The sequence below is a fragment of the Myotis davidii genome, unplaced genomic scaffold (assembly GCF_000327345.1).
Source record: "Myotis davidii unplaced genomic scaffold, ASM32734v1 scaffold914, whole genome shotgun sequence".
NCBI lineage: Eukaryota > Metazoa > Chordata > Mammalia > Chiroptera > Vespertilionidae > Myotis > Myotis davidii.
Window position 1 is genome coordinate 683681 of NW_006285484.1, and position 12682 is coordinate 696362.

Genomic DNA, 12682 nt, shown 5'->3' on the forward strand with positions numbered 1-12682 from the left:
AGAGCGGTGCTGACTTCCGCGCGGGAGGGAGGCCTTCGGTGCCGAGGGACGGGGAAGCGCACCCTCCCGTCCCAGGGACTGTGTTTCCGTTCGGCATCCGGGAAGAGCTCCAGTGCATATCCTTCGCCTGTCGCCCTGTCGATGTGTGGGCGGCTGTGGCTGTGCTTGAAAAGGCTTTCGGTTGTGTGTTTATGATGATGAACGGGTATAAACAAACATTCAGCAAACTTATTGGCCCAGTATTCCTTTTCAGTTTATCATCGCTATGAATGGTTTGGAGTGACCACCTCTGGGTTAATGAAATACTTCAAGAATTTAAAAGCAGTGAAAATTTTGCTTTTGCAGTAAATGGCAATATTTCAATCTTATTAGCAAAAGCCGAGTGGTTGAGATCCTAGGATTTGGATCTGGATATACATCCGCTTACATTGGGAAAGTTACTTAACTTTCCTGCCTCATTTTCTTTATCTTGCAGTTGGAGGTCAGAGTACCTTCCTTGGAGTAGTATCGTTACATTTGATGGTTCATGTATCATTCATTACAGTGCCTGGCACCTGGTAGATATTCAATACATACTAGCTATTTTTATAACTAATAATTTCTTCTTTCCACTATATCATGACCCAAACTGACATTTTTTTAACTAAATGGTGGGAAAGAGAACTAAATATTTTTAGGAAAGAACTATAATTCACTTTCAAATATCAAGGGATAGTTTCCAGATAATTTTATGATACATGGACTTAGAGAAGATATGATTTCAGGATTGTCTGTAGTAACTTTGGAATCTATAAGGGCATCTAAAGATGCTGATGGAATCTATACCTAGTTTAAATTTAATACTTAGTTCTCAAACTGTGATTACTGTTGACAGATTCAAGGCTTATAACTGTAGCAAAAAAGTTCAAAGCTGTTTCACAATATTAACATTTAAAAAGATAATGAAGAAGAAAGTAAAGTACTAAACAGGCTTTTTTTGGGGGGCGGGAGGGACTCGAGTGGCATTATATAAGCCTTTAAAAAAAAAAAGATTTAAGCAATGTTAACTGGACTCCCTTTTCTCCAGAGCTCAACCTTTCACAACTTAGATTGTGAATTTAAACACTTTGAACAGTTTGACTGTTAAAGAAGCAACGGGTTTATTACTAGTAAGAACACTCCTGATACCTGATTTTAGTTTTTGTGTGGTTGTTTGGAAAGATTACTATTAATTGTCTGTCTTTACATGAAAAGACACAGGTGTAATGTAATATTGCTGGGTCCATTTTAAGATTATTTCCAAAGAATATGACCGGCTTGTAAATGCCTTCTATAATTGTGTATGAATGTGAGACTATGTAAGGTGTGAGTTAAAAAATAGGAAGGGATGTAAGAGTGGTGGGTTTGAGCTGGTGTGAAAGGCCTGCTTTGATGTAGTAGTGTGAGGTCGTGTCCCTCTCTCAGACACTCAGGAATGCTGTGAGGATTTTAATGACTTCTAAATCATTTAGTGGTTTTTATAACTGTATGGGGTTAAATCTGCCACATATTCCAGCTGTATTAGGGATACAGATTTTTCTGGTATGGAGATTTTTTAAAACATTTTTTTCTTTTAACTCTTCTTTATTGATGATCAAACAATTCAGTCATCAGTAATAAGAGAGTAGTAGATTTTATAGGGTATCAGTCCTTAAGAAAATGAATGGTAACGCCCTAACCGGTTTGGCTCAGTAGATAGAGCGTCGGCCTGCAGACTGAAGGGTCCCAGGTTCAATTCTGGTCAAGGGCATGTACCTTGGTTGCGGGCACATCCCCAGTAGGGGGCGTGCAGGAGGCAGCTGATCGATGTTTCTAACTATCCCTCTCCCTTCCTCTCTGTAAAAAATCAGTAAAATATATTTTTTTTAAAAAGAAAATGAATGGTAACCACAAATAAAGTAGCAATAAACTATGATTTGGAGCTGTTTAGTATTGCATTTATTTTCCTATCCTCATCACCTGTTTCTATATATGTAATAGTGGTGTCTTTACATTGTTTTGTGTTTGTTTGTTTTTAATCCTCACCCTAGGATATGTTTATTGATTTTTAGAGAGAGAGGAAGGGAGAGAAAGAGAGAGAGAGAAAACTTCAATGCGCCCTGACTGGGGGTTGAACCTGCCTGCAACCTTTTGGTGTATGGGATGATGCTCCGACCAGGTGAGCCATGACAGCCAGGGCTAGAGTTCATTTTTTATTATAGAGTTCTTTTGTGGAAAAAGAAAGGATAATTCTCTCACCTCCAATGGGGCTGTTTGTGAATTATGCTTAGAGAGAAGATCAGCTTTAGTCTCATTAATTCCACAAATTGATCATCTCATGTTTCCCTTAATGATCATATTGTTCATTTTTTTTTCTGAATCATCATAGAGTTCACATGACCTCTATATTAGGAAGGTAGTGGTTATGATATGGTTATAATAACCTGGTTATTATTTAACAGGAAAGGAAGGAGTAAAGGGAAGACCAGATAATAGAGACATGCCATTTATACAGCTTTGATAATTTAACACTCTATGTCTTGATTGATGGGGGAAGGGATTGGACAAAGGCAGTTTAGATACGTGCCCAATAAGGTCTGAGTGACATGGGAAGGTGCTTACCTGTCTGTCAGTCATACCTGGGAACAGGTAATTGGCCAGAATAGGTGTGGCCCCTGCAAGGCGGGGGGCCGTGAAACCTGAATATTTAAACTTCTGAACAAAGGGAATTCTCTCTTGGCTCTTGGTTCTCTCTCTCCTGTGCTAGGCTCCTGGCTCTCCCGTGGTAGGGGTTGCTCTCCAGCATTCGTCCATGTGACACTACTGGACCTCCAGCTGCACCTGTTTCAGGACTGGGTTAAGGGACATGGGCCTTTGCAACCCGAGAAACATAATTCCAGGCAAATAAAAGCCATTCGTCCTCCCAGGCGAGTCTTAGAAACGTCTTTTTCTACAGATATATTGCAAGAGCCAGCCCACTCTCCCCAGTGATGGGGAAATTGGAGCCACTAACTTCTCTGGTAACAGTTAGACCTAACATTGGCATCTGGGTGAGCTTTCATTCTAGGGTTCTTTCCTTCCTCAACCTGATTGAGCCAAAACATAACTAAACTTGGGGCAATTGCCCAAATAAACATGTAGCAAAGATGATTATAGCAGCTCTTAAAATGGCAATAAAGTAGAACAATTCAGCTGTACTTCAGTAGGGAAATGTATAAACTATGGTTTATTTATACAATGGAATACTATCCCCTAGTAAAAATGAATGAACTAGATCTGTGTTCATCAACATGGATACATCTCATGTACATAATATTGAGTGGAAAAAAGCAAGTTGGCAAAGGATATATACAGTGTGATGTATTTATATAGAGCTTTAAAGTAATACATGACACATTATTTATTGATACACATGTACCTAATGAAAGTACATAAAATATAAGAACATACAGAAATAAGACATATTAACTCTGGTGAAGAAAGGTTTGGATGAGGCTCCTTCAGCTCTCTAGAAGTTTTTCTTCTATTTTAAAGAACTGAAGCAAATATTAAAATATGCTAATATCTGTTAAAACTGAGTGACAGGTATGGTACATGGATTTTTCTCTCTTTTTTTACAGATTTATGTATGATTAAGGTAGTTTGTGAGCCTAGCGCTTTAACATTTTTATTTATAATAAGGGCTCTCACCCAATAAGCTTTCTTTATTTTACTTTCTAGTCTGAAAGCAATTGACTCTGGAAAAAGAGTTATTTTTCTCCTGCAATGTGTGCCTGTGGAAAGCTTTTCTAAGAAGAAACAGACCAATTATTTAGTCAATTTTACTTTGCTCTTTGACTTGTGCTCCTGGGAAAATGCTTTTCTTAGGATACGAGAAATGATCTTTCTTAAAAGGCTGCAGGGGAATTTAAATTTTAAAGACTCTTGGGAAATACAGGCATATACTGATCATGAACTCTTAAAGTATTGCATAGCAGATTGGCAGTGACTCAGACGCAAAATTACCTACCACCTGGTCATTAACACTTAAAGTTTGAGTTGATTACGTTTTAGTATATTGTGGTAAGCACGAGTTTATACTGTGAATGCAGGTGTCCTACTTATTGCTCTAAGAAAATAATTCTCTCTTTACAGGTATTAATAAGTAAACATGATAATATGTTAAGTGGTTGAGTAATGAATAGTAAATTTAATAGCCGATCCCTAATGTGTGAGTTAAACAGTATTTCCATTTCTAATCAAGAACACTGTTACTAGCATTTTCAAAATAAGTGAAACTTATAACTCCAGAGCAGTATTTTTTTTGTTATGTATACTCCCTATTCAGTTATGTGGCCCCTTGATGATATTAAGCATTTGGATGTTACTGATTAGTAAAAATAAGCCAACATACTTTGAATTGTGTTTCTGTAATATTGCCTTTAAAAACATTGGGCATTTTAATAAAATAATAATAGCAAAATATTAAAGGAATAAATAATTTGTGTCAGAAATTATACTGCAACATGTAATAACAGGGACAAATTTTGTAGTACCTAGGAATTTGAAATTCAGTTGCTGGTATTAAAATATCCAAAATGTTTCATGGGGAATTTAGTAGTCTGAAAAAAATCATTTTTAAAAGATGCAGTAAGTACAAAAAGGAGCTGATGGGCGTTGCTGGGCATTTATTCTCACCCCCCCCCCCCCCCCATTATCTCCCCCCCCCCCCCCCCATGTTACCTCCCCTCCATGGTAATATCCATTTTAGAGTGTGCAGTTTTAACAATTTTCAAGGTGAAATTAGCAGGCCATATGTAAGAGTTTAGCATCCCTGATTGCACCAAAAACTGTCTCATGTACTAAAGAGAAAGAGACTGTTCTTTCCTGGGTTGTCTAACATTTGTGAAGTGATATGAAATATAAGTGATTTTGTTGTTAGAAAATACATTAGCAAATTATGTATGTTTCTACTAGGAGATGTCACTTTCCTTTTGTCTCTGATACTGACTTTTACTACAAGCTCTAGAAATCTTCTGTATCATTTGGAAGTCTGTGGATTGGAACTTAAGATTAAGGGCTGTCTTCCACTGAGTACTCAGCTTGTACCTGGTGATTGCTATGGGTACAGGAGTGTACTAATGAGTAAGTCATAGTTTCTGACCTTTAGGAGTTTATAATATATTTTGAAAATCAATGGCTTACTTAGTAAGTGCATTATCTCATTAATAAGAGCATTGTAAATAAGTACTTTTAGGCCAGACTTTGTTGAAGGCATAAATTTACTGAATCCCTGAACTCTGGGTCAGGATTTAAGGGGCTGGTCGGCTCCCACTGCATCAATTAAGGCTGAGAGGGCTGGAATTCAGAGAGGCCTTGACCTTTGGTAGTGGTTGGTTTGTCAAGATGTCACTGCAAGATGAGTGTTGCTTGACCTTCAGTAGTGTTGTGATGGCTTCCGTGGCAGGATATTCAGGAAGTAGCAGTTGGTGTTTAGATTAGTTGTAAGTCAGGTGTTTGAATCCAAAGTTGCCTTAATCTATGTGTAAACATATTTTTGTGTAAAAGCAAACATTTATTAAGCATGTACCATGTGTAGAGTACCATCGTGTCTTAAATTGTTGTTTACCAAACTCACAGTATAAACTCTACATTGCAATGAAATGTAGTCATATTTTAAAAATAGACTGTAAGTGCCTGCATGAAATCTGTAGTAGTTTTATATTGAGTTTACTCTGTGTCCAAATTCTTTTCAGGGTATTCTGATACAGTTTGCTTCTCTATTATTTTTATTGTCTTTCTTAATGTCTTGTTATTCTAAACACTAATATCATTACATTTATAACTACAATTATTGCTTTATTTTACTATTTTAATCAGTACACCTATTTTAAACCAGTTAGTGACAGGACAAGAAGACAAGAAGGGCCCAGCTTTGCTAGTGTAAGTTAGCTTTCTGTATGTTGAGGGTACTATCTGCTTTACATAGTCATTCTCCTAGTGAGAAAGACAGAACACACCAGTACGTAAACTCCTTAACAGCGGGAACTTGTTTGTTTATAGGCCTAGTCTGTCTACAGTTATTTATTGAGTACCTGTTACATATCAGGACTGCGTTCAGCAGCTGGGATATAATAGAGAATAAGATATTATTGGCTCCCGTGGCAGTTTTAGAACCTAGAAAATAGTAAGTACAAGAAATGCATGTGGTTTTAGTTGTTGAAATTTAAGCATTTGAAAGTTAGTATATTTATGACTTACAAATTTACCTTTCACTGCACTATTAAGGCAAAAGGACTTTATCTGCAGAATAAAGACTCCTACATGATTTAATTTTCTCTGTGCATTTGGGATAATAGTCTACTGACACATTTCTGTTCTCATTTAAAAATTATTTATATTCTGCCTTGTTCCTAAAAATATTAAGGCACTTTACAAAAATGTATAAATATGGCAAGATAAAATAAGCAATGAATGGAGCCCAGAGAGAGATTAGGACACATATCAACATACTGTGAAATCCTAGTCACTTACATCATATGGGGCTATATCCTCCCACCACAAAATCTGTGATCCTGCCTATATCTTTACCTGTGGTTTCCTTCCTTTTTAAAATGTAGACCCTTCCTTTTGTGAAAGATCAACCCACCACACATGTTCCTACTTCACTTTGTCCAGGACTTGGTTCTGCCCTCTCTCCTTATCTCCCTTGCATTCTAGGATTAATGCCTTTGTCCTACAAATGTGTTTGACCATCTCCCCCAACACACAAAAACACATCCTTGCTCTTCACATTTCTCTCCAGCTACCGCTCCATTTCTCTGTTTGCCATTTTAACAACATTTTTCAAAAGAATCAGTTGCATGAACTTTGATCTCATATCCTTACCTGCCATGTACAGGCATCCTCCTCTAGTCTGGCTTTCCGTCCCCTCCTGTACTGCTCAAACCGTGGCCATCTCAGCATGATGCCTGTGCTGGCACGTCCAGTGGGCCCTTTTCAGTTCTCATCCTGGGAGAGCCCAGCTGCGTTGGCCTAATTGACCAGCCCTTCCTGCTGGAAACGCCCTCCGCTTCACTTCTGTGCCCACACAGACTCATGTTTTTTCTTTCCCTCAGAGCACTCCTCGCCTCAGTCATTTTTGCTTGTTCCTCATCCTCCCCAACCCTGGTGCAAGAGCTCCTTACAGCTTGACCCCTGCCTTATCTTTCTCTGAATGCACACTCCAATGATATTACCCACTGTCTTGATTTCAAATATTATTCATATGCCTTCCCAAGTTTATATCTGTAAGCTGAAACCTTTTTTTTGAACTCCATACACATATATTCATCTGCTCACTTGATACGTGCTTTTGGATTTCCCACAGGCATTTTAAACTTAACAGAAACAACTTTATCTTACCAGAAGCTTATCTTCCACCTCAGATTTCTCTCTCTTTACTCTTCCCCATTTCAGTAAACAGCATCACCAACATACAGTTGTTCAAAGCAGAACCTACAGATAATTTTTGATACCTCCTTCTCTTTTATCCCCCACCAATGTCTGAAACATAATGAAGCCTTACTTGCCCTTCTCCCTCCTTCCCCTTCCTCCTCTTCTCCCCACCTTCTAGTCTCCCTCCCCCTCTTTCTTCTTCAAGAGCACCCTTCAACATTTCATAATCCTGGTTTGGTGGTGATGAACTCCTTTAGCTTTTTCTTGTCTGTGAAGCTCTTTTTCTGACCTTCAATTCTAAATGTTAGCTTTGCAGGGGAGTCTTGGTTGTAGGCCCTTGCTATTCATCCCTTTGAATATTTCTTACTACTCCCTTCTGGCCTGCAAAGTTCCTGTTGAGAAATCAGCTGACAGTCATATGGGTGCTCCCTTGTAGGTAACTAACTGGTTTTCTCTTACTGCTTTTAATATTTTCTCTTCATCTTTTTGCCCTTCGCATTTTAATTATGATGTGTCTTGGTGTGAGCCTCTTTGGCTTTATCTTGTTTGGGGTTCTCTGCACTTCCTGGACTTGTAAGTCAATTTCTTTCACCAGGTAGGGGAAGTTTTCTGTCATTATTTCTTCAAATAGATTTTCACTATCTTACTCTCATCTCCTTCTGGCACCCCCATGATGCGAATGTTGGTACATGTTAAGTTGTCCCAGAGGCTCTTTACACTATCTTCATATTTTTGGGTTCTTTTTTCTTTTTGCTCTTCTGATTGGGTGTTTTTGTTTTCTCATATTCCAAATTGCTGATTTGATTCTCTCACATCCGGTACTCCATTGTTTATTCCCTGTAAATTATTCTTTATTTCAGTCAGGGCCTGACTGGTTCTTTTTCATGTCTTTGATGTTCTCAGTAAGATCCTTGAGCATCCGTATAACCATTGTTTTGAACTTTCTATCTAATAGTTTGCTTGCTTCCATTTCATTTAGTTCTTTTTTTGGAGATTTATCCTATTCTTTCATTTGTGACATGTTTCTTTGTCTCCACATTTTGGCTGCTTCCCTGTGTTTGTTTCTATGTATTAGGTAGAGCTGCTATGTCTCCTGGAATTGGCCTTGTGTAGTAGGTGTCCAGTGGCTTAGCCTCCCCAGTCACCTGCGCTGGGCACTGTGTGGGCTATGTGTACTGTCATGTTGTAGTTGAGCCTTGATTGCTGATGGTTTCACTGGGAGGAATTGACCCCCAGGCCAGTTGGCTATGAGGGCCAGCTGCAACTACAGCAGAAGAGCTGCTATGCAGGAGACACCCCTGTGGAGCAGGACTTGTGTCAGTGGGGCTTTGGTGCTCACTGAGTCTGCCCCTTGAGTGTGTCACTCATGGATGTGTAAGTTGTAATCTGGCATGGTCTAAAGCCCAGGTGCACTGGCTCTGGGCCCTCCTATGAGGTGCAAAGTCAGCCACTACCTGTGCCCTGCCTGGGGCCACTTTGTGATATAAGCTTCCCATAATACTTAGCTGCAATATTCCTTTTTAGTTATGCTTCCTTTGCAGTCTTTTCTCTTTCTAGTTGCTGTATTTGAATTTCAGGCAGACATTTCTTGGAAGTCAAACATTAAACACCATGAGACAAAATGAGATAGATCTGTAAAAAGTGATACAGAAAGCTATCTATGAGTAGTATGTTAGGTAACTTTCTGTTGCTACTGTAACAAATTGCCACACACTTAGTGGCTTGAAATAACAGTTATTATCTTACATCTCTTTAGGTTAAAGTTCGGCAAGTCTCTCAGGGCTGAAATCCAGGTGTCAGCAGGGCTGCATTCTCTTTTTTCTTTTTTTTAAATTAAATCTTTATTGTTCAGATTATTACATTAGTTACTCTTTTTTCCCACCATAACTCCCCTCCACCCAGTTCCCACCCCACCCTCCGCCCTCACTCCCCACCCACTGTCCTCATCCATAGGTGCAAGATTATTGTCCAAACTCTTCCCTCACCCCCCACAACCTTCCCCCCGCCCCTAAGAATAGTCAGTCCATTCCCTTTCTATGTCCCTGATTCTATTACAATCAACAGTTCATACTGTTCATCAGATTATTTATTCACTTGATTTTTAGATTCACTTGTTGATAGATGTGTATTTGTTCTTCATAATTTGTATCTTTACCTTTTTCTTCTTCCTCTTCTTAAAGGATGCCTTTCAGCATTTCATATAATCCTGGTTTGGTGGTGATGAACTCCTTTAGCTTTTTCTTATCTGTGAAGCTCTTTATCTGGCCTTCACTTCTGAATGATAGCTTTGCTGGGTAAAGTAATCTTGGTTGTAGGTTCTTGGCATTCATCACTTTGAATATTTTTTGCCACTCCCTTCTGGCCTGTAAAGTTTCTGTTGAGAAATCAGCTAACAGTCGTATGGGTACTCCCTTGTAGGTAACTGATTTTCTTTCTCTTGCTGCTTTTAAGATTCTCTCTTTGTAATTAAGCCTTGATTGTTGTAGTTATCACTGTGAGGAATTGACCTCCAGGCCAGTTGGCTGTGAGAATCAGCTGTGTCTGCAGTGGGAGAACTTCTGTGCTGGAGACACCCCTCTGGGGCTAGACTTGCTTCGATGGGGCTTTGGTGCTCACTGAGTCTGCCCCCTGAGTGTGTCTTTTATGGTTCCACGGAGCTGCAAACTGGATGGTCCCACTCTCAGGGCTGCATTCTTTTCTGGAGGCTCTAGGACGGTGGTTCTCAACCTTCCTAATACCGCGACCCGTTAATACAGTTCCTCATGTTGTGGTGACCCCCAACCATAAAATTATTTTCATTGCTACTTCATAACTGTCATTTTGCTACTGTTATGAATCGTAATGTAAATATCTGATATGCAGGATGTATTTTCATTGCTACAAATTGAACATAATTAAAGCATAGTGATTAATCACAAAAACAATATGTAATTATATATGTGTTTTCCGATGGTCTTAGGCAACCCCTGTGAAAGGGTCGTTCGACCCCCCAAGGGGGTTGCACCCACAGGTTGAGAACGGCTGCTCTAGGAGATGACCTCCTTCCTTGCCTTTTAGCTTCTAGAGGCCACTCACGTTACCTAATGTGTCCCCCTCTCCCCGCCCAATCTTGAAAACCAGCTATGTAGCATCTCTCTCACCGTCATGTCTTTCTCTCCTTCTCCCTCTTCCACTTTTTTAAAAAATATATTTTATTAATTTTCTACAGAGAGGAAGGGAGAGAGATAGAGAGTCAGAAACGTCGATCAGCTGCCTCCTGCACACCCCCCACCGGGGATGTGCCCGCAACCCAGGTACATGCCCTTGACCGGAATCGAACCCGGGGCCCCTCAGTCTGCAGGCCGACGCTCCATCCACTGAGCCAAACCGGTCTCGGCTCCCTCTTCCACTTTTAAGGACTCTTACAATTACATCGGGTCTGCCTGGATACCAGATAGGCTCCCTATCTTAAAGTCAGCTGACTAGCAACCTTGATTTCCTTTTGCCAAGTAGCCCAACATATTCACAAGTTGTGGTTATAGGACAAGGGCATCTTTGGGACCATTATTGTGCCTACCATGTGTAGTCAGGAATGAAAGAAAGTTGTAAAACAGTTTGTAGCTTTGTAATTCCCTTTGGATTTGAAAAAATGAGTGGTGGTGAGAAACCATATGGTGTAAAGTGAAATCCCCTTCTAAAAAACTCTATTTAAAAATAGAGCACTAAAAGAGAAGGGTTGAGTGTTTATTCACTTTATCAAAAGATTTTCAACATTCTGAATGTCAGGCAGTAGGACAAAATTCAATTCACATACAGTTAATTAGTTATAAAGTGTGCTCCTGTACTTCCACACCCTCCCAGCGGTTTCTGCTGGGTATGGTTTAACTTTAATCGAGGGAATATTACCTCTCTTTTTTTATGTATCTTTATTGTTGAAAGTATTGCATATGTCCCCCTTTTCTCCCCATTGACCTCTTTTAACTTGCCTTCACCCCCCACCCCAGGCCTTCACCTCCCTATTGTCTGAACCCATAAAGATTGGGAGGCAGAGCAGTTCCATCTAATACATAGCAACAAACACAAAAAGACAGCTAAAATCCCAAAATGAAAGAACAGGAGCGCCTTCCCTCTGAGATTCCACAGTCGAACAGTTACTTCTTGATCTCTGATAGGTAAGCACAAGTTAGAACTGGCTTCAGAATTTCTCTGTACACCATGAACTGCACATTTTACTTAAAGTTAATTACTGTCACACATAAAATTCTCACGTAAGGAGAAACCAAGTTGGCAGCATAGATAAACACTGGAAATTGCTGCCTCCCACAACCACTTCAAAATACCAACTAAAAGACAAAACGCACATCATCCAGAACCATAGGAAGGCTGGCTGAGTGGATATTCTACAACTAGAAGGAAAGAGAAAAGCACACTGAAACTCAGAGGAGGTGCAGAAGTAAAGTACAGAGGTACGGAGGCACAGGCGGAAAGGGCTGGCAACTGAGGACGCAGTTGTCTTTTTCATTCAGGAGGGAGACACATGCTCCTGCTCTGAACTCCAGTTCCGGGTGAGTCTCTGGGGACCTAGACTCATACGGAGAAGCTGGACTGTCTGGCAGCGGGCAGAACTCAAGAGCGGCTTTCTCTCAGAAGTGCTTGCAGTGGTTACCGCGGGACACTGAGACCCGGGGCCTCTTAGGGCAGGACTGAGGAGCCGCCATAGCTGTTTGCTCCGCCCTGTTGATTCCCTGAGACCCCGCCCCACCCAAGCTGTGCTCAGAGGCTTTTGCATATGAGTGACTTGGCCCTTTGCAATCTAACATTACCTAACAAACTGCAGCTGGGTCAGAGAGACCCAGAACATCCAAAAGAAGGCCCATGGCCCCACAGCAGCTTGCATTGCTTCACAGCTGGACCTCATCTGGGCACCTCCAAATTCCAAACAAAGAAGAGGAATCTGCAGATCTCTCTACTCCTGCTGGGTAGCTTCAGGCAGAGGCTAAATTAGCACCTCCTTAGAGATCCAAGTGCCCGTGTACCCAGTGGTCAGAGTGGGACCATCCAGATAACAACTCCTCAGATCCATAAGGGACACACTCAGGAGGCAGACTCAGTGAGCACCAAAGCCCCACTGAAGCAAGTCTTGCCTCATAAGGATGTGTCCAGCACAGAAGTTCTCCCACCGTAGGTAGACAGAGCTGATTCTCACAGCCAATTGGCCTGGAGGTCAATTCCTCCCAGTGATACCAACTACAATCAAGGCTTAACTACAACAAGACTGTGCACACAGCCA

The 12682-nt window shown here is 40.5% G+C and overlaps 1 protein-coding gene across 4 annotated transcripts in view; it reads left to right on the forward strand.

The window, feature by feature from the left end:
- Positions 1–12682, forward strand: part of ALS2 (ALS2, alsin Rho guanine nucleotide exchange factor) — a 47282-nt gene that overhangs the window by 657 nt on the left and 33943 nt on the right. The window lies entirely within an intron of this gene.